This window comes from Triticum dicoccoides, chromosome 2A (genome assembly GCF_002162155.2).
Source record: "Triticum dicoccoides isolate Atlit2015 ecotype Zavitan chromosome 2A, WEW_v2.0, whole genome shotgun sequence".
Taxonomy (NCBI): Eukaryota; Viridiplantae; Streptophyta; class Magnoliopsida; order Poales; family Poaceae; genus Triticum; species Triticum dicoccoides.
Window position 1 is genome coordinate 682,766,720 of NC_041382.1, and position 23,783 is coordinate 682,790,502.

A 23,783-nucleotide genomic window follows, 5' to 3' on the forward strand; every position below is an offset into this window, starting at 1 on the left:
TTTTTCACCGGTTGGGCCTGAAACCGGCGCCAGCGGACCCGAGCCGAACCCAAACCCCCGGGGGTCGCCTGGGGGCGCCGGCCGAATCAAAAAGGGGCGTGGGTTCGCTCTGTCGGCGAGAGGAGGCCCTTTTCCCGCCGTTTCCCCCTGCTTTCCCCCCTCGGTTTCCCTCCCATTCTTCATTCCTCCCGCCATTCTCCTCCTCCTCCCCTCCAGCCGGCCGCCATGCCGCCGAAGAAGTACGTCCCCCCCCTCCCGTGCCGCTACGGATGCCACCGCCGCCACCACCACCCTGCCGAAGCAGAGGGCGCCGCCGTCCAAGCCCCCGGGCATGCCAACTGGAAGGCGGAAGTTCAACGCCGGGAAGCTGTCACCACCGACCGGCGGAACGGGGCCAACGCCAAGAAGACCCGAGACAGGGCGGCGCTCGCGGCGGCGGCGGCCGTGGCGAAACTGGCGAGTCTCACGGCCGAACAAGCCGAGGCGTCTCGCACGGGATGATGAATCCACCCGGCAGCCATGGCCCGTACGCGCCCTGAAACCAGCAAAGCGTCGGGTCTCCGGCCGGCTTCTCGTCGTCGCCACACCCCTGGGGTTGCACGCCCTCGCCGGGCTACGCCGACGGCGACGCGCATAACGGGTTCAACCCCAACATCACCTTTCCACATGGTCACCCGGCCCAGTGCACGCCCTCGCCCGCCTTCGCCGGCGTGCAGTACCCCCCGCACACCTACTCGTCGCCGGCCTACGCATCCTCCCAGACGCCACCTCTACGTTGTGGCACGCTGCTCTTCTCACAAGCCTCCTCGTCGCATCTCGGCGACACCGACGCGATGGAGGCCGACATGGACGACATCATCACGACCGGCTCAGCCGCCGCCGCCGCCCCCGGGTTCGCTGCCCAAGATGATATAATGGACCTCAACGGAGACATGGACGACGAGCTTGACTACGGCTAGGAGGAGCCAGAGGAGAAGGAGGAGGAGGAGGAGGCGGCGCCTGCTCCGGCGAGGAAAGGGAAGAAGAAGAAGAAGAAGAAGAAGAAGCGGGCGGCCAGGACCGGCCAGCCGCGTGTCAAGTGGGCGTCCAAGGAGGACAAGTGCCCCGCCGAAGCGTGGAAAATCATTTGCCTCGACCCGATTGTTGGAAATATGCCCTAGAGGCAATAATAAAATGGTTATTATTATATTTCCTTGTTCATGATAATTGTCTATTGTTCATGCTATAATTGTATTAATCGGAAACCGTAATACATGTGTGAATACATAGGCCGTAATATGTCCCTAGTAAGCCTCTAGTTGACTAGCTCGTTGATCAATAGATGGTCGTGGTTTCCTGACCATGGACATTGGATGTCATTGATAATGGGATCACATCATTAGGAGAATGATGTGATGGACAAGACCCAATCCTAAGCGTAGCACAAGATCGTGTAGTTCATTTGCTAAAGCTTTTCTAATGTCAAGTATCATTTCCTTAGACCATGAGATTGTGCAACTCCCGGATATCATAGGAATGTTTTGGGTGTACCAAACGTCACAACGTAACTCGGTGGCTATAAAGATGCACTACATGTATCTCCGAAAGTGTCTGTTGGGTTGGCACGAATCGAGACTGGTATTTGTCACTCCGCATGACAGAGAGGTATCTCTGGGCCCACTCGGTAATGCATCATCATAATGAGCTCAATGTGACTAAGAGTTGGTCACGGGATCATGCATTATGGAACGAGTAAAGAGACTTGCCGGTAACGAGATTGAACGAGGTATGGGGATACCGACGATCGAATCTCGAGCAAGTAACATACCGATAGGCAAAGGGAATTGCATACGGGATTGATTGAATCCTTGACATCGTGGTTCATCCGATGAGATCATCGTGGAACATGTAGGAACCAACATGGGTATCCAGATCCCGCTGTTGGTTATTGGCCGGTGAGATATCTCGGTCATGTCTACATGGTTCCCGAACCCGTAGGGTCTACACACTTAAGGTTCGGTGACGCTAGAGTTGTTATGGGAAATAGTATGTGGTTACCGAAGGTTGTTCGGAGTCCCGGATAAGATCCTGGACGTCACGAGGAGTTCCGGAATGGTCCGTAGGTGAAGATCGGTATATTGGACGAAGGGTATTGGAGTCCGGAATTGTTCCGGGGGTACCGTGTGACGACCAGCGTGTCCGAAAGGGGTTTCAGAGGCCCGGGCAAGTGTTTGGGGGCCTTATGGGCCAAGGGGAAGGGGCACACCAGCCCACTAAGGGGATGTGCGCCCCTCCCACCCCATCTCACGTAACCAGGAGAGGTGGGGCGCCTCTCCTAGGGCAGCCGCCCCTCCTGGCTTGGGGGGCAAGTCTCCTAGGGGTGGGGCGCCCAAAACCCATTTAGGGTTCCCCCCTGGCCGCCGCCCCTCCCCTAGATGGGTTCTGAAGGGGCTGGCACCCTCTCCCCTTCTCCTATAAATAGTGGGGGTGGGAGGGCTGCCAGACACGCTAGACCCTTCCCCTGGCGTAACCCTCTCCTCCTCCTCCGTAGTGCTTAGCGAAGCTCTGCCGAAGAACCACGAGCTCCATTGCCACCACGCCGTCGTGCTGCTGGATTTCTCCCTCAACTTCTCCTCTCCCTTTGCTGGATCAAGAAGGAGGAGACGTCCCCGGGTTGTACGTGTGTTGAACGCGGAGGCGCCGTCAGTTCGGCGCTAGATCGGATCAAGACGTCTGATGATACTCTCAATGAACGCACACCTTGACATGTTTTTGAAGGAGTTCAAAATAGATCAGTCAAAGAAGGGGTTCTTACCTGAGTTGTAAGGTGTGAAGTTGAGTAAGACTCGAAGATTGACCACGGCAGAAGAAAGAGGAAGGACGAAGGTCGTCCCCTATGCTTTTGTCATAGGCTCTATACGGTATGCCATGCTGAGTGCCGCACCTGATGTGTGCCTTGCCACATATCTGGCAAGAGGGTACAAAGGTGATCTAGGAGTGGATCACCAGATAGCGGTCAAAATTATCCTTAAAGGAATAAGGAAATGTTTCTCGGTTATGGAGGTGATAAAGAGTTCGACGTAAAGAGTTACGTCGATGCAAGCTTAACACCTATCCGGATAGCTCTGAGTAGAGATACCAGATACATATAATGGAGCAACAATTTGGAACAGCTCCAAGTGGAACGTGGTAGCATCATCTACGATATGACATAAAGTTTTGTGAAGTACATAGGGATCTGAATATGGCAAGACCCGTTGACTACAACCTCTCTCACAAGCATAACATGATCAAACCCAGAACTCTTTCAGTGTTTATCACATAGTGATGTGAACTAGATCATTGAGTCTAGTAGACTCTTGGATGTTGGTCACATGGCGATGTGACCTGTGAGTGTTAATCACATGGCGATGTGAACTAGATTATTGACTCTAGTGCAAGTGGGAGACTGTTGGAAATATGCCCTAGAGGCAATAATAAATTAGTTATTATTATATTTCATTGTTCATGATAATCGTTTATTATCCATGCTAGAATTGTATTAATAGGAAACTCAGATGCATGTGTGGATACATAGACAACACCATGTCCCTAGTAAGCCTCTAGTTGACTAGCTCGTTGATCAATAGATGGTTACGGTTTCCTGACCATGGACATTGGATGTCGTTGATAACGGGATCACATCATTAGGAGAATGATGTGATGGACAAGACCCAATCCTAAGCCTAGCACAAGATCGTGTAGTTCGTTTGCTAAAGCTTTTCTAATGTCAAGTATCATTTCCTTAGACCATGAGATTGTGCAACTCCCGGATACCGTAGGAGTGCTTTGGGTGTGCCAAACGTCACAACGTAACTGGGTGGCTATAAAGGTACACTACAGGTATCTCCGAAAGTGTCTGTTGGGTTGGCACGAATCGAGACTGGGATTTGTCACTCCGTGTAAACGGAGAGGTATCTCTGGGCCCACTCGGTAGGACATCATCATAATGTGCACAATGTGACCAAGGAGTTGATCACGGGATGATGTGTTACGGAACGAGTAAAGAGACTTGCCGGTAACGAGATTGAACAAGGTATCGGGATACCGACGATCAAATCTCAGGCAAGTATCGTACCGCTAGACAAAGGGAATTGAATACGGGATTGATTGAATCCTTGACATCATGGTTCATCCGATGAGATCATCGTGGAGCATGTGGGAGCCAACATGGGTATCCAGATCCCGCAGTTGGTTATTGACCAGAGAGTTGTCTCGCCATGTCTGCATGACTCCCGAACCCGTAGGGTCTACACATTTAAGGTTCGATGATGCTAGGGTTATAGGGAAAGTATGTACGCGGTTACTGAATGTTGTTCGGAGTCCCGGATGAGATCCCGGACGTCACGAGGAGTTCCGGAATGGTCCGGAGGTAAAGATTGATATATATAGGAAGTATGGTTTTGGCCACCGGAAGTGTTCCGGGCATCACCGGTAGTGTACCGGGACCACCGAAGGGGTCCGGGGGTCCACCGGGAGGGGCCACGGGCCCTTGAGGCATACATGGGCCAAGTGTGAGAAGGGACCAGCCCCTAGGTGGGCTGGGGCGCCTCCCCACCAAGGCCCATGCGCCTGGAGAGAAGAGGGAGCAAACCCTAAGGGCAGATGGGCCCTAAGGCCCATGCCTGGTGCGCCTCCCTCTCCCCCCCCCCCACTTGGCCGCCACCCCAGATGGGGATCTAGGGCTGACGCCACCCCTAGGGTGGAAACCCTAGGTGGGGGCGCAGCCCTCCCTCTCCCCCTATATATAGTGGAGGCAAAGGGGCAGCCCAACACATGAAGTTCCCCCCTGTTGGCGCAGCCCTACCCCTTTCCCTCCTCGTCTCTCGTAGTGCTTGGCGAAGCCCTGCTGGAGTCCCGCGCTCCTCCACCACCACCATGTCATCGTGTTGCTGCTGGATGGAGTCTTCCCCAACCTCTCCTTCTCCCCTTGCTGGATCAAGGCGTAGGAGACGTCACCGAGCTGTACGTGTGTTGAACGCGGAGGTGCCGTCCGTTCGGCGCTAGGATCATCGGTGATTTGGATCACGACGACTACGACTCCATCAACCCCGTTCACTTGGACGCTTCCGCTTAGCGATCTACAAGGGTATGTAGATGCACTCTCCTTCCCCTCGTTGCTAGATTACTCTATAGATTTATCTTGGTGATGCGCAGAAAATTTTAAATTTCTGCTACGATCCCCAACAGTGGCATCATGAGCTAGGTCTATGCGTAGTTTCTATGCACGAGTAGAACACAAAGCAGTTGTGGGCGTCGATATTGTCAATTTACTTGCCGTTACTAGTCTTATCTTGATTCGGTGGCATCGTGGGATGAAGCGGCCCGAACCGACCTTACACGTATGCTTACGTGAGACTGGTTCCACCGACTGACATGCACTAGTTGCATAAGGTGGCTAGCGGGTGTCTATCTCTCCCACTTTAGTCGGATCGGATTCGATGAAAAGGGTCCTTATGAAGGGTAAATAGAAATTGGCATATCACGTTGTGGTTTTTGCGTAGGTAAGAAACATTCTTGCTAGAAACCTATAGCAGCCACGTAAAAACTTGCAACAACAATTAGAGGACGTCTAACTTGTTTTTGCAGCATATGCCTTGTGATGTGATATGGCCAAAAGGATGTGATGAATGATATATGTGATGTATGAGATTGATCATGTTCTTGTAATAGGAATCACGACTTGCATGTCGATGAGTATGACAACCGGCAGGAGCCATAGGAGTTGTCTTAATTTATTTATGACCTGCGTGTCAACATAAACATCATGTAATTACTTTACTTTATTGCTAAAGCGTTAGCCATAGTAGTAGAAGTAATAGATGACAAGACAACTTCAAGAAGACACGATGATGGAGATCATGATGATGGAGATTATGGTGCCATGCCGGTGACAACGATGATCATGGAGCCCCGAAGATGGAGATCAAAAGGAGAAAAATGATATTGGCCATATCATGTCACTATTTGATTGCATGTGATGTTTATCATGTTTTACATCTTATTTGCTTAGAACGACGGTAGCTTAAATAAGATGATCCCTCACTAAAATTTCAAGAAAGTGTTCCCCCTAACTATGCACTGTTGCGAAGGTTCGTCGTTTCGAAGCACCACGTGATGATCGGGTGTGATAGATTCTAATGTTCGAATACAACGGGTGTAAGCCAGATTTACACACGCAATACACTTAGGTTGACTTGACGAGCCTAGCATGTACAGACATGGCCTCGGAACACGGAAGACCGAAAGGTCGAACATGAGTCGTATAGAAGATATGATCAACATGAGATGTTCACCGTTGATTACTAGTCCGTCTCACGTGATGATCGGACACGGCCTAGTCGATTCGGATCATGTTTCACTTAGATGACTAGAGGGATGTCTATCTGAGTGGGAGTTCATTAAATAATTTGATTAGATGAACTCAATTATCATGAACATAGTCTAAATTGTCTTTGCAAATATGTTGTAGATAAATAGCTCACGTTGTAGCTCCCTGTTTCAATACGTTCCTAGAGAAAGATTAAGTTGAAAGATATTGTAAGCAATGATGCGGACTAGGTCCGTAGTCCGAGGAGTGTCCTCACTGCTACACAGAAGGCTTATGTCTTTGATGCACCGCTCGATGTGCAAACCCCTACAACGTCGTCTGTGGATGTTGTGAACACCTGACAGACACATCCTGATGACTACTTGATAGTTTAGTGCACCATACTTTACGTCTTAGAATCGGGATTCCAATGACTTTTTGAACGCCCTAAGACATATGAGATGTTCCAAGAGCTGAAATTGGGATTTCAGGCTCATGCCTGTGTTGAGAGGTGTGAGACCTCTGACAAGTTCTTTAGCCAACAAGATGGAGGAGAATAGCTCAGCTAGTGAGCATGTGCTCAGAATGTCTGGGTGCTACAATCACTTAAATCAAGTGAGAGTTAAACTTCCAGATAAGATAGTGATTGATAGAGTTCTCTAGCCACTATCACTAAGCTACTAGATCTTCGTGATGAGCTATGACATGCAAGGGATGGAGTTGATCCCGGAGCTGTTCGCGGTGCTTAAGACCGTAAAAGGTAGAAATCAAGAAGGAGCATCAAGTGTTGATGGTTTAATAGGACCACTGGTTTCAAGTGTTGGGGAACGTAGTAATTTCAAAAAAATTCCTATGCACACGCAAGATCATGGTGATGCATAGCAATGAGAGGGGAGAGTGTGATCTACGTACCCTTGTAGACCGACAGCGGAAGTGTTAGCACAACGCGGTTGATGTAGTCGTACGTCTTCACGGCCCGACCGATGAAGCACCGAAACTACGGCACCTCCGAGTTTTAGCACACGTTCAGCTTGATGACGATCCCCGGACTCTGATCCAGCAAAGTGTCGGGGAAGAGTTCCGTCAGCACGACGGCGTGGTGATGATCTTGATGTACTACCGTCGCAGGGCTTCGCCTAAGCACCACTACAATATAATCGAGGATTATGGTGGAAGGGGGCACCGCACACGGCTAAGAATATGATCACGTGGATCAACTTGTGTGTCTAGGGGTGCCCCCTGCCCCCGTATATGAAGGATCAAGGGAAGGAGGCCGGCCGGCCCCTATGGCGTGCCAAGGAGGAGTCCTCCTCCTAGTAGGAGTAGGACTCCTACTAGGAGGGGGAAAGAAGTGGGGAGAGAGAAGGAAAGGGGGGCGCCCCCCCCCCTCTCCTAGTCCAATTCGGACCAGGGGGAGGAGGCGGGCGGCCCACCTTTGGCTGCCCCTCTCTCTCTCCACTAAGGCCCATATGGCCCATTACTTCTCCCGGGGGGTTCCAGTAACCCTCCGGCTCTCCGGTTTTCTCCGAAATCACCCGGAACACTTCCGGTGTCTGAATATAGCCATCCAATATATCAATCTTTATGTATCGACCATTTCGAGACTCCTCGTCATGTCCGTGATCACATCCGGGACTCCGAACTAACTTCGGTACATCAAAACTCATAAACTCATAATATAACTGTCACCGAAACCTTAAGCGTGCGGACCCTACGGGTTCGAGAACAATGTAGACATGACCGAGACACGTCCCCGGTCAATAACCAATAGCGGAACCTGGATGCTCATATTGGCTCCTACATATTCTACGAAGATCTTTATCGGTCAGACCGCATAACAACATACGTTGTTCCCTTTGTCATCGGTATGTTACTTGCCCGAGATTCAATCGTCGGTATCTCAATACCTAGTTCAATCTCGTTACCGGCAAGTCTCTTTACTTTTTCTGTAATACATCATCTCGCGACTAACTCATTAGTTGCAATGCTTGCAAGGCTTATGTGATGTGCATTACCGAGAGGGCCCAGAGATACCTCTCCGACAATCGGAGTGACAAATCCTAATCTCGAAATACGCCAACCCAACATGTACCTTTGGAGACACCTGTAGAGCACCTTTATAATCACCCATTTACGTTGTGACATTTGGTAGCACACAAAGTGTTCCTCCGGCAAACGGGAGTTGCATAATCTCATAGTCATAGGAACATGTATAAGTCATGAAGAAAGCAATAGCAACATACTAAATGATCGGGTGCTAAGCTAATGGAATGGGTCATGTCAATCAGATCATTCACCTAATGATGTGATCCCGTTAATCAAATAACAACTCTTTGTTCATGGTTAGGAAACATAACCATCTTTGATTAACGAGCTAGTCAAGTAGAGGCATACTAGTGACACTCTGTTTGTCTATGTATTCACACATGTATTATGTTTCCGGTTAATACAATTCTAGCATGGATAATAAACATTTATCATGATATAAGGAAATAAATAATAACTTTATTATTGCCTCTAGGGCATATTTCCTTCAATCTCCCACTTGCACTAGAGTCAATAATCTAGATTACATAGTAATGATTCTAACACCCATGGAGCCTTGGTGCTGATCTTGTTTTGCTCGTGGAAGAGGCTTAGTCAACGGGTCTGCAACATTCAGATATGTATGTATCTTGCAAATCTCTATGTCTCCCACCTGGACTAGATCCCGGATGGAATTGAAGCGTCTCTTGATGTGCTTGGTTCTCTTGTGAAATCTGGATTCCTTTGCCAAGGCAATTGCACCAGTATTGTCACAAAAGATTTTCATTGGACCTGATGCACTAGGTATGACACCTAGATCGGATATGAACTCCTTCATCCAGACTCCTTCATTTGCTGCTTCCGAAGCAGCTATGTACTCCGCTTCACATGTAGATCCCGCCACAACGCTTTGTTTAGAACTGCACCAACTGACAGCTCCACCGTTTAATGTAAACACATATCCGGTTTGTGATTTAGAATCGTCCGGATCAGTGTCAAAGCTTGCATCAACGTAACCTTTTACGATGAGCTCTTTGTCACCTCCATATATGAGAAACATATCCTTAGTCCTTTTCAGGTATTTTAGGATGTTCTTGACCGCTGTCCAGTGATCCACTCCTGGATCACTTTGGTACCTCCCTGCTAGACTTATAGCAAGGCACACATTAGGTCTGGTACACAGCATTGCATACATGATAGAGCCTATGGCTGAAGCATAGGGAACATCTTTCATTTTCTCTCTATCTTCTACAGTGGTCGGGCATTGAGTCTTACTCAACTTCACACCTTGTAACATAGGCAAGAACCCTTTCTTTGCTTGATCCATTTTGAACTTCTTCAAAACTTTGTCAAGATATGTGCTTTGTGAAAGTCCAATTAAGCGTCTTGATCTATCTCTATAGATCTTAATGCCTAATATGTAAGCAGCTTCACCGAGGTCTTTCATTGAAAAACTCTTATTCAAGTATCCCTTTATAATATCCAGAAATTCTATATCATTTCCAATTAGTAATATGTCATCCACATATAATATCAGAAATGCTACAGAGCTCCCACTCACTTTCTTGTAAATACAGGCTTCTCCAAAAGTCTGTATAAAACCAAATGCTTTGATCACACTATCAATGCGTTTATTCCAACTCCAAGAGGCTTGCACCAGTCCATAAATGGATCGCTGGAGTTTGCACACTTTGTTAGCTCCCTTTGGATCGACAAAACCTTCCGGTTGCATCATATACAACTCTTCTTCCAGAAATCCATTCAGGAATGCAGTTTTGACATCCATCTGCCAAATTTCATAATCATAAAATGCGGCAATTGCTAACATGATTCGGACAGACTTAAGCATCGCTACGGGTGAGAAGGTCTCATCGTAGTCAATCCCTTGAACTTGCCGAAAACCTTTTTGAAAGTGCGTTATATCGACTAGAGGGGGGTGAATAGGCGATTTTTATGAAAGTCTTCAGAACATGGGAGTTTTGAAGACAAACGATAAAATTAAACCTATTACCATGCAGCGGAAGGTAGACTACACTAGGCAAACCATAGTCAAGTATTCAATGAAGTGAAAGCACAAAGACTAATAGCAGCTAGGTAGTAAGGATCAGGTAGGAAGATATTGTGAAGCCAAACAGAACACGCAGTCACTCAGTGAAGACAAATGATAGAGCGAACATACAATGACTTCACAAGGAGTAACAGTAAGTAAAGTGAAGTGAAGATGAAACCAGTGACTCGTTGAAGACAATGATTTGTTGAACCAGTTCCAGTTGTTGTGACAATTGTACGTCTGGTTGGAGCGGCTAGGTATTTAAACCTTAGGACACATAGTCCCGGACACCCAGTCCTGAACACGCAGCTCAGGACACCCAGTCCTCACCGTATTCTTCTTGAGCTAAGGTCACATAGACCTCGCCCAATCACTCTGGTAAGTCTTCAAGGTAGACTCCCAAACCTTCACAGACTTCGTTCACCGGCAATCCACAATGTCTCTTGGATGCTCAGAACGCGACGCCTAACCGGCTGGAGGATGCACAGTCCTCAAGTGTAATAAGTCTTCAGATCACGCAGACAAGAAGACTTAAGTGATGCCCAATTCTCTCTGGCTCTGGTGGTTAGGGCTTTATCCTCGCAAGGAATTCTCTCTCAAAGGCTTCGAGGTGGGTTGCTCTCAAACGACAAAAGCCGTACTTTCAATCTGAGCAGCCAACCGTTTATGGTTGTAGGGGGTGGGCTATTTATAGCCACTTGGCAACCCGACCTGATTTGTCCGAAATGACCCTGGGTCACTAAGGAACTGACACGTGTCCCAACGGTCAGATTTCAAACTCACACGGCAACTTTACTTGGGCTTCAAGCAAAGCTGACTTGTCTGACTCTGGACAAGATTCACTCTCATAGTCTTCACTCGAAGACATAGGTTTTTGGTTTAGGCAGCACTTTAGTCATTCTGACTGGTTCTCTTGGACCCCACTTAACAGTACGGTGGTTCCTATGACTCAACACAAAAGAAAAAGAACTACAAAAGATCTAAGTCTTCGAGCTCCATAGGCTTCATATAGTGTCTTCTCTTGTCATAGTCTTCAATGTGAATATCTTCATATACCACCTTTGACTTCAATGTCTTCATAAAGTTTTAGGGGTCATCTCTGGTAGTAAGACCGAATCAATGAGGGACTTCTACCTGTGTTATCCTGCAATTCTCACAAACACATTAGTCCCTCAACTGGGTTTGTCGTCAATACTCCAAAACCAACTAGGGGTGGCACTAGATGCACTTACACTTTTGCGACAAGTCGAGCTTTGTAGACAGTAATATTACCGTCAGCGTCAGTCTTCTTCTTGAAGATCCATTTATTCTCAATTGCTTGCCGATCATCGGGCAAGTCAACCAAAGTCCATACTTTGTTCTCATACATGGATCCCATCTTAGATTTCATGGCTTCAAGCCATTTTGCGGAATCTGGGCTCACCATCGCTTCTTCATAGTTCGTAGGTTCATCATGATCTAGTAGCATGACTTCCAGAACAGGATTACCGTACCACTCTGGCGCGGATCTCACTCTGGTTGATCTACAAGGTTCAGTAGTATCTTGTTCTGAAGTTTCATGATCATCATCATTAGCTTCCTCACTAACTGGTGTAGGTGTCACAGAAACAGGTTTTTGTGATGTACTACTTTTCAATAAGGGAGTAGGTACAGTTACCTCGTCAAGTTCTACTTTCCTCCCACTCACTTCTTTCGAGAGAAACCCCTTCTCCAGAAAGTTTCCGAATTTAGCAACAAAAGTCTTGCCTTCGGATCTGTGATAGAAGGTGTATCCAATAGTTTCCTTTGGATATCCTATGAAGACACATTTCTCCGATTTGGGTTCGAGCTTATCAGGTTGAAGCTTTTTCACATAAGCATCGCGGCCCCAAACTTTCAGAAACGACAAATTTGGTTTCTTGCCAAACCACAGTTCATAAGGCATCGTCTCAACGAATTTTGATGGTGCCCTATTTAACGTGAATGCGGCCGTCTCTAGAGCGTATCCCCAAAACGATAGCGGTAAATCAGTAAGAGACATCATAGATCGCACCATATCTAGTAAAGTACGATTACGACGTTCGGACACACCATTACGTTGTGGTGTTCCGGGTGGCGTGAGTTGCGAAACTATTCCACAATTTTTCAAATGTACACCAAACTCGTAACTCAAATATTCTCCTCCACGATCAGATCGTAGGAATTTTATTTTCTTGTTACGATGATTTTCAACTTCACTCTGAAATTCTTTGAACTTTTCAAATGTTTCAGACTTGTGTTTCATTAAGTAGATATACCCATATCTGCTTAAGTCATCTGTGAAGGTGAGAAAATAACGATATCCGCCACGAGCCTCAACGTTCATCGGACCACATACATCTGTATGTATGATTTCCAACAAATCCGTTGCTCTCTCCATAGTACCGGAGAATGGTGTTTTTGTCATCTTACCCATAAGGCACGGTTCGCAAGTACCAAGTGATTCATAATCAAGTGGTTCCAAAAGCCCATCAGATGGAGTTTCTTCATGCGCTTTATACCGATATGACCCAAACGGCAGTGCCACAAATAAGTTGCACTATCATTATCAACTCTGCATCTTTTGGCTTCAACACTATGAATATGTGTGTCACTACTATCGAGATTCAATAAAAATAGACCACTCTTTAAGGGTGCATGACCATAAAAGATATTACTCATATAAATAGAACAACCATTATTCTTAGATTTAAATGAATAACCGTCTCGCATCAAACAAGATCCAGATATAATGTTCATGCTTAACGCTGGCACCAAATAACAATTATTTAGGTCTAATATTAATCCCGAAGGTAGATGTAGAGGTAGCGTGCCGACTGCGATCACATCGACTTTGGAACCATTTCCCACGCGCATCGTCACCTCGTCCTTAGCCAATCTTCGCTTAATCCGTAGTCCCTGTTTCGAGTTGCAAATATTAGCAACAGAACCAGTATCAAATACCCAGGTGCTACTGCGAGCATTAGTAAGGTACACATCAATAACATGTATATCACATATACCTTTGTTCACCTTGCCATCCTTCTTATCCGCCAAATACTTGGGGCAGTTCCGCTTCCAGTGATCAGTCTGCTTGCAGTAGAAGCACTCAGTTTCAGGCTTAGGTCCAGGTTTGGGTTTCTTCTCTTGAGTAGCAACTTGCTTGCTGTTCTTTTTGAAGTTCCCCTTCTTCTTCCCTTTGCCCTTTTTCTTGAAACTAGTGGTCTTGTTGACCATCAACACTTGATGCTCCTTCTTGATTTCTACCTCCGCAGCTTTCAGCATTGCGAAGAGCTCGGGAATAGTCTTATTCATCCCTTGCATATTATAGTTCATCACGAAGCTCTTGTAGCTTGGTGGTAGTGATTGGAGAATTCTGTCAATGACGCAATCATCTGGAAGATTAACTCCCAATTGAATCAAGTGATTATTATACCCAGACATTTTGAGTATATGCTCACTGACAGAACTGTTCTCCTCCATCTTGCAGCTATAGAACTTATTGGAGACTTCATATCTCTCAATCCGGGCATTTGCTTGAAATATTAACTTCAACTCCTGGAACATCTCATATGCTCCATGACGTTCAAAACGTCGTTGAAGTCCCGATTCTAAGCCGTAAAGCATGGCACACTGAACTATCGAGTAGTCATCAGCTTTGCTCTGCCAGACGTTCATAACATCTGGTGTTGCTCCAGCAGCAGGCCTGGCACCCAGCGGTGCTTCCAAGACGTAATTCTCCTGTGCACAATGAGGATAATCCTCAAGTTACGGACCCAGTCCGTGTAATTGCTACCATCATCTTTCAACTTTGCTTTCTCAAGGAACACATTAAAATTCAACGATACAACAGCACGAGCCATCTATCTACAATCAAGCATAAACAAGCAAGATACTATCAGGTACTAAGTTTCATGATAAATTTAGGTTCAATTAATTTACTTAAAGAACTCCCACTTAGATAGACATCCCTCTAATCCTCTAAGTGATTACATGATCCAAATCAACTAAACCATGTCTGATCATCACGTGAGATGGAGTAGTTTCATTGGTGAACATCACTATGTTGATCATATCTACTATATGATTCACGCTCGACCTTTCGGTCTCCGTGTTCCGAGGCCATATCTGTATATGCTTGGCTCGTCAAGTATAACCTGAGTATCCCGCGTGTGCAATTGTTTTGCACCTGTTGTATTTGAACGTAGAGCCTATCACACCCGATCATCATGTGGTGTCTCGGCACGAAGAACTTTCGCAACGGTGCATACTCAGGGAGAACACTTCTTGATAATTAGTGAGAGATCATCTTATAATGCTACCGTTAATCAAAGCAAGATAAGATGCATAAAAGATAAACATCACATGCAATCAATATAAGTGATATGATATGGCCATCATCATCTTGTGCTTGTGATCTCCATCTTCGAAGCACCGTCGTGATCACCATCATCACCGGCGCGACACCTTGATCTCCATCGTAGCATCGTTGTCGTCTCGCCAATCTTATGCTTCCACGACTATCGCTATCGCTTAGTGATAAAGTAAAGCATTACAGCGCGATTGCATTGCATACAATAAAGCAACAACCATATGGCTCCTGCCAGTTGCCGATAACTCGGTTACAAAACATGATCATCTCATACAATAAAATTTAGCATCATGTCTTGACCATATCACATCACAACATGCCCTGCAAAAACAAATTAGACGTCCTCTACTTTGTTGTTGCAAGTTTTACGTGGCTGCTACGGGCTTAAGCAAGAACCAATCTTACCTACGCATCAAAACCACAACGATAGTTTGTCAAGTTGGTGCTGTTTTAACCTTCGCAAGGACCGGGCATAGCCATACTCGGTTCAACTAAAGTTGGAGAAACTGTCACCCGCAAGCCACCTATGTGCAAAGCACGTCGGGAGAACCGGTCTCGCGTAAGCGTACGCGTAATGTCGGTCCGGGCCGCTTCGTCCAACAATACTGCCGAACCAAAGTATGACATGCTGGTAAGCAGTATGACTTATATCGCCCACAACTCACTTGTGTTCTACTCGTGCATATAACATCAACATATAAAACCTAGGCTCGGATGCCACTGTTGGGGAACGTAGTAATTTCAAAAAAATTACTACGCACACGCAAGATCATGGTGATGCATAGCAACGAGAGGGGAGAGTGTGATCTACGTACCCTTGTAGACCGACAGCGGAAGTGTTAGCACAACGCGGTTGATGTAGTCGTACGTCTTCACGGTCTGACCGATCAAGCACCGAAACTATGGCACCTCCGAGTTTTAGCACACGTTCAGCTCGATGACGATCCCCGGACTCCGATCCAGCAAAGTGTCGGGGAAGAGTTCCGTCAGCACGACGGCGTGGTGACGATCTTGATGTACTACCGTCGCAGGGCTTCGCCTAAGCACCGCTACAATATAATCGAGGATTATGGTGGAAGGGGGCATCGCACACGGGTAAGAATATGATCACGTGGATCAACTTGTGTGTTTAGGGGTGCCCCTGCCCCCATATATAAAGGATCAAGGGGAGGAGGCCGGCCGGCCCCTATGGCGCGCCAAGGAGTCCTCCTCCTAGTAGGAGTAGGACTCCTACTAGGAGGGGGAAATAAGTGGGGAGGGAGAAGGAAAGGGGGGAGCCCCCCCCCCTCTCCTAGTCCAATTCGGACCAGGGGGAGGAGGCGCGCAGCCCACCTTTGGCTGCCCCTCTCTCTCTCCACTAAGGCCCATATGGCCCATTACTTCTCCCGGGGGGTTCCGGTAACCCTCCGACTCTCCGGTTTTCTTCGAAATCACCCGGAACACTTCCGGTGTCCGAATATAGCCGTCCAATATATCAATCTTTATGTCTCGACCATTTCGAGACTCCTCATCATGTCCGTGATCACATCCGGGACTCCGAACTAACTTCGGTACATCAAAACTCATAAACTCATAATATAACTGTCATCGAAACCTTAAGCGTGCGGACCCTACGGGTTCGAGAACAATGTAGACATGACCGAGACACGTCCCCGGTCAATAACCAATAGCAGAACCTGGATGCTCATATTGGCTCCTACATATTCTACGAAGATCTTTATTGGTCAGACCGCATAACAACATACGTTGTTCCCTTTGTCATCGGTATGTTACTTGCCCGAGATTCGATCGTCGGTATCTCAATACCTAGTTCAATCTCGTTACCGGCAAGTCTCTTTACTCGTTCTGTAATGCATCATCTCGCAACTAACTCATTAGTTGCAATGCTTGCAAGGCTTATGTGATGTGCATTACCGAGAGGGCCCAGAGATACCTCTCCGACAATCGGAGTGACAAATCCTAATCTCGAAATACGCCAACCCAACATGTACCTTTGGAGACACCTGTAGAGCACCTTTATAATCACCCATTTACGTTGTGATGTTTGGTAGCACACAAAGTGTTCCTCCGGCAAACGGGAGTCGCATAATCTCATAGTCATAGGAACATGTATAAGTCATGAAGAAAGCAATAGCAACATACTAAACGATCGGGTGCTAAGCTAATGGAATGGGTCATGTCAATCAGATCATTCACCTAATGATGTGATCCCGTTAATCAAATAACAACTCTTTGTTCATGGTTAGGAAACATAACCATCTTTGATTAACGAGCTAGTCAAGTAGAGGCATACTAGTGACACTCTGTTTGTCTATGTATTCACACATGTATTATGTTTCCGGTTAATACAATTCTAGCATGAATAATAAACATTTATCATGATATAAGGAAATAAATAATAACTTTATTATTGCCTCTAGGGCATATTTCCTTCATCAAGAAGGGCAAGGGCTAGAAGGGAAACTTCATGGATGGCAAACCAGTTGCTGCTCCAGTGAAGGAACCCAAGGTTGAACCCAAAGCCGAGACTGAGTGCTTCTATTGTAAGGGGAACAGTCACTGGTAGCGGAATTACCCCAAATGTATGATAGATAAGAAGGCTGGCAACTTCAACAAAGTATATACGTGTTATTAATGTGTACCTCACTAGTACTCCTAGTAGCACCTGGGTATTGGATACCGGTTCAGTTGCTATTATTGGTGACTTGAAGCAAGAGCTACGAACTAAACGGAGACTAGCTAAGGGCGAGGTGACGATGTGTGTTGGAAGTGTTTCCAAAGTTGATGAGATCACCATCGCACGCTCCATCTGCCTTCGGGATTAGTATTGAACCTAGATAAATGTTATCAGGTGTCTACGTTGAGCATAAATATGATTAGATCATGTTCATTGCAATACGGTCATTCATTTAAGTTAGAGAATAATGGTTATTCTGTTTACATGAACGATACCTTTCATGGTCATGCACCCTATGTGAATGGTTCATTGAATCTCGGTCGTGGTAATACACATGTTCACGCCAAAAGATGTAGAGTTAGTAATGATAGTACCACTTTCTTGTGGCACTGCCGCTTAGGTCATATTGGCGTAAGATGCATGAAGAAACTCCATGTCGATGGATGTTTGGAGTCACTTGATTTTGAATCGTTTGACACATGCGAGTCATGCCTCATGGGCGGGATGACTAAGACCCCGTTTTCAGGTACAATGAAACGGGCAAGTGACTTGTTGGAAATCATGCATGCTGATGCGTGTGATCCAATGAGAATTGAAGCGTGCGGTGGATATTGCTATTTTCTCATATTCACTAACGATTTGGGTAGATATAGGTATATCTACTTAATGAAGCACAAGTCTGAAATGTTTGAAAAGTTTAAGCGATTTCAGAGTGAAGTTAAGAATCATCATAACAAAAGATCATGTTCCTACGATCTGATCAAAAGGGGATTTTCTGAGTTGTGAGTTTGGCAATCACTTAAGACATTGTGGAATTGTTTCACAGTTGAAGCCACCTGGAACACCACAGGGTAATGGTGTGTCCGGACGTCGTAATCGAACCTTATGAGATATGGTGTGATCTATGATGTCTCTTATCGATCTACCGTTTTTCATTTTGAGGTTATGCGTTAGAGACAGCTGCATTCACTTTAGATAGGACACCATTTAAGTCCGTTGAAACGACGTCGTGTGAACATTGGTTTGGCAAGAAACCAAAGTTGTCACTTCTTAATGTTTGGGGTTGCGATGCTTAAGGCTTCAGCCGAAGAAGCTCGAACCCAAAGTGGACAAACACATCTTCATAGGATACCCAAAGGTGACAGTTGGGTATACCTTCTATCTTAGATCTGAGGGAAAATTGTTTGTCGCTGAGAACGGGTCCTTTCTCGAGAAGGAGTTTCTCTCGAAAGAATTGAGTGGGAGGAAGATAGAACTTGATGAGGTTGTCGAACCTTTATTTCAACTAGAGAATGATGCAACACAGAAAGATGTTTTCTGTGGCACCTACGTCTGTTGAATAGGAAGTTAATGATAGTGATCATGAAGCTTCGGATCAAGTTGCTATCGAACCTCGTAGGTCCACAAGGATATGTACTACTCCTAAGTGGTACGGTAATCCTGTCTTAGATATCATGTTGTTAGACAACAAAGAACCTACGAGCTATGGAGAAGTGATGGTGGGCCCGTATTCCGACAAATGGTTAGAAGCCATGAAATCCGAGATAGGATCCATATATCAGAACAAAGTATGGACTTTGGTGGAATTTCCCGATGATCGGCAAGCCATTGAGATAAATGGATCTTTAAGAAGAAGACAGACGTGGGTGGTAATGTTACCGTCTATGAAGCTCGACTTGTGGGAAAAAGTCTTTTCACAAGTTCAAGGAGTTGACTACGATGAGAATTTCTCACCCGTAGCGATGCTTAAGTCCGTCGGAATCATGTTAGCATTAGCTGTATTTTTCGATTATGAAATCTAACAGATGGATGTCAAAGCAAGTTTTTTACCAGTTTTCGTAAGAAAAAGTTGTATGTGATACAATAAAAGGTTTTGTCGATCCTAAGGATGCTAAAAGGTATGCTGGCTCCAGCGATCCTTCTATGGACTAGAGCAAGCATCTCGGAATTAGAATATATGCTTTGATGGAGTGATCAAAGCTTTTAGGTTTATACAATGTTTGCTAGAAACTTGTATTTACAAGAAAGTGAGTGGGAGCACTACAACATTTCTGATAAGCATATGTGGATGACATATTGTAGATCCGAAATAATGTACAATTTCTGGAAAGCATAAACGGTTGTTTGAAGAGTGTTTTTCAAAGGAAGACCTGGATAAAGCTGCTTACATATTGGGCATCAAGATCTATAGAGATAGATCAAGACGTCTGATGATACTCTCAAAGAACGCACACCTTGACATGTTTTTGAAGGAGTTCAAAATAGATCAGTCAAAGAAGGGGTTCTTACCTGAGTTGTAAGGTGTGAAGTTGAGTAAGACTCGAAGATTGACCACGGCAGAAGAAAGAGGAAGGACGAAGGTCGTACCCTATCCTTTTGTCATAGGCTCTATACGGTATGCCATGCTGAGTGCCGCACCTGATGTGTGCCTTGCCACATATCTGGCAAGAGGGTACAAAGGTGATCTAGGAGTGGATCACCAGATAGCGGTCAAAATTATCCTTAAAGGAATAAGGAAATGTTTCTCGGTTATGGAGGTGATGAAGAGTTCGACGTAAAGAGTTACGTCGATGCAAGCTTAACACCTATCCGGATAGCTCTGAGTAGAGATACCGGATACATATAATGGAGCAACAATTTGGAACAGCTCCAAGTGGAACGTGGTAGCATCATCTACGATATGACATAAAGTTTTGTGAAGTACATAGGGATCTGAATATGGCAAGACCCGTTGACTACAACCTCTCTCACAAGCATAACATGATCAAACCCAGAACTCTTTCAGTGTTTATCACATAGTGATGTGAACTAGATCATTGAGTCTAGTAGACTCTTGGATGTTGGTCACATGGCGATGTGACCTGTGAGTGTTAATCACATGGCGATGTGAACTAGATTATTGACTCTAGTGCAAGTGGGAGACTGTTGGAAATATGCCCTAGAGGCAATAATAAATTAGTTATTATTATATTTCATTGTTCATGATAATCGTTTATTATCCATGCTAGAATTGTATTAATAGGAAACTCGGATACATGTGTGGATACATAGACAACACCATGTCCCTAGTAAGCCTCTAGTTGAATAGCTCGTTGATCAATAGATGGTTACGGTTTCCTGACCATGGACATTGGATGTCGTTGATAACGGGATCACATCATTAGGAGAATGATGTGATGGACAAGACCAAATCCTAAGCCTAGCACAAGATCATGTAGTTCGTTTGCTAAAGCTTTTCTAATGTCAAGTATCATTTCCTTAGACCATGAGATTGTGCAACTCCCGGATACCGTAGGAGTGCTTTGGGTGTGCCAAACGTCACAACGTAACTGGGTGGCTATAAAGGTACACTACAGGTATCTCCGAAAGTGTCTGTTGGGTTGGCACGAATCGAGACTGGGATTTGTCACTCCGTGTAAACGAAGAGGTATCTCTGGGCCCACTCGGTAGGACATCATCATAATGTGCACAATGTGACCAAGGAGTTGATCACGGGATGATGTGTTACGGAACGAGTAAAGAGACTTGCCGGTAACGAGATTGAACAAGGTATCGGGATACCGACGATCGAATCTTGGGCAAGTATCGTACCGCTAGACAAAGGGAATTGAATACGGGATTGATTGAATCCTTGACATCGTGGTTCATCCGATGAGATCATCGTGGAGCATGTGGGAGCCAACATGGGTATCCAGATCCCGCTGTTGGTTATTGATCGGAGAGTTGTCTCGGCCATGTCTGCATGACTCCCGAACCCGTAGGGTCTACACATTTAAGGTTCGATGATGCTAGGGTTATAGGGAAAGTATGTACGCGGTTACCGAATGTTGTTCGGAGTCCCGGATGAGATCCCGGACGTCACGAGGAGTTCCGGAATGGTCCGGAGGTAAAGATTGATATATATAGGAAGTATGGTTTTGGCCACCGGAAGTGTTCCGGGCATCACCGGTAGTGTACCGGGACCACCGGAGGGGTCCGGGGGTCCACTGGGAGGGGCCACGGGCCCCGGAGGCATACATGGGCCAAGTGTGAGAAGGAACCAGCCCCTAGGTGGGCTGGGGCGCCTCCCCACCAAGGCCCATGCGCCTGAAGAGAAGAGGGGGCAAACCCTAAGGGCAGATGGGCCCTAAGGCCCATGCCTGGTGCGCCTCCCTCCCCCCCCCCCACTTGGCCGCCACCCCAGATGGGGATCTAGGGTTGCCGCCACACCTAGGGTGGAAACCCTAGGTGGGGCGTAGCCCTCCCTCTCCCCCTATATATAGTGGAGGCAAAGGGGCAGCCCAACACATGAAGTTCCTCCCTGTTGGCACAGCCCTACCCCTCTCCCTCCTCGTCTCTCGTAGTGCTTGGCGAAGCCCTACTGGAGTCCCGCGCTCCTCCACCACCACCACGCCGTCGTGCTGCTGCTGGATGGAGTCTTCCCCAACCTCTTCTTCTCCCCTTGCTGGATCAAGGCGTAGGAGACGTCAGCGGGCTGTACGTGTGTTGAACACGGAGGTGCCGTCCGTTCGGCGCTAGGATCATCGGTGATTTGGATCACGACGAGTACAAATCCATCACCCCCGTTCACTTGAATGCTTCCGCTTAGCGATCTACAAGGGTATGTAGATGCACTCTCCTTCCCCTCGTTGCTACATTACTCCATAGATTGATCTTGGTGATGCGTAGAAAATTTTAAATTTCTGCTATGATCCCCAACAAGATGCACTCCCTCTCTCTCGTTGCTAGCATCTCCTCGATTGATCTTGATGACACGTAGGAAATTTTTGAATTATTACTACGTTCCCCAACACCGATCATCGGCACGAACCAGAGCGTCGACACGTATTGGGAGCGCATTAAGGCCGAGTTCGACGAGCGCAAGCTGGTCGACCCCTACTTTGCCGGCATCCACATGCAGCGTGGCTCGAAGGCCATGGCGAATCATTGGGGGCTCATCCAAACAGCGTGCAACAAATGGCATGGGATCATCGAGGAGATCGCGGCTCGCCCGGAGAGTGGCTCCAACATCGAGGGTCAGGTATGACACGTCGGTCTCTACCATTTCTTTTCGCCGTGTGCGCCGCCGACTGTTGTTCCTCGGTGAAGATGGTGCGGATGTTTGCCATGTATCGCCAGGATAGCAGCATCGACCAAGATTTCAAGTACCTCCATGTCTTCTCCCGGATTGAGAAGTGCGAGAAGTGGGCGGAAGTCCGGCGCACCCTCGCCAAGGCAAGGAGACATACAAGCCGGACACACCAACGCCGGGCGCGGCCGACGGGCGTCCGGAAGGCAACAAAAGGGCCAAGTCGGCGAAACACGCCGAGTCGGCTACCGCACGTGTGCAAGAGTCCATCGAGCATTGCATCGCCGACGCCCAGACCTGGGCCGCCCAGTGGGAAGAGAAAACCGAGGCGCGGTGGTCGGCGTTGATGACGAACAGCACCGTCAAGCTTGACCTGCTCCGGACCAACATCGCGGCGAAGAAGAGGAACACTGACTTGGCTTTCCTGATGGGGGTGGACATGCTCCGGAGCGGCGACGAGCAGCTCAAGGTGTGGTACCTGGCGGAGCGTGGCCTCGTCCTGAACCAGATGCCGTCGACTGTGGCGCCAACTCCCACGCCGATGCCGCCGCCAATGCCGTCGCCAAGCCCGAGCGATAATGCCTCCACGACGCCCAGCACAGAAGCCGCATTGACGCCGACCAGCCCGCGCACGCCGACTCTTCCGACGCGGAGGCCGACACCGCCATTTGATGCATTACCTACACGTCCTTTCTTTTGCATACCGAACTTTTTATTTGATCGCCGAACTGTGGCAAGGTGATTGCCGAACTATGGCGCTGATCGCCGGACATGTGGCGTTTTTTGGGTAGCGGGAATGGACAACTTTGAATTTACGACGCCTTGGGGGCGGCACCTGGGGGCGTGGCTGGGACCTAGATCGCCCCCAGGGCCTAAAAATCGTCGGGCGAGCGCTCAAAATAGCGCCGGCCTATGCGCTAGGGGGCCGAACGAGTGGAGTTGCTCTTATGTCCAGTGGTTGGCAAAACAGGATCGGAGGCTGATGGAGAACCACCACTCCCTTTTCTCTATCGTGCTTAGAGCAAAGATATTATCCAGGGGAAATTTACTGCAAGCAAACGGAAGAGTGGAACATCGTTTACTTGGCATCGCCGTGTAACTACTATCGACCAACTCGAGCTGCTCCAGGGGAAACCCTGGGATCTGGCATTCCAGATCGGGCGATGGCGGCACTGCAATGTCGTTTCTCTCTTGGGAGCATCGTTTGTGGAGCAGCGCCGGAAGACAGAGGTAGGAGGTAGAGCGACTTCGTCTTGCACGGAGCTT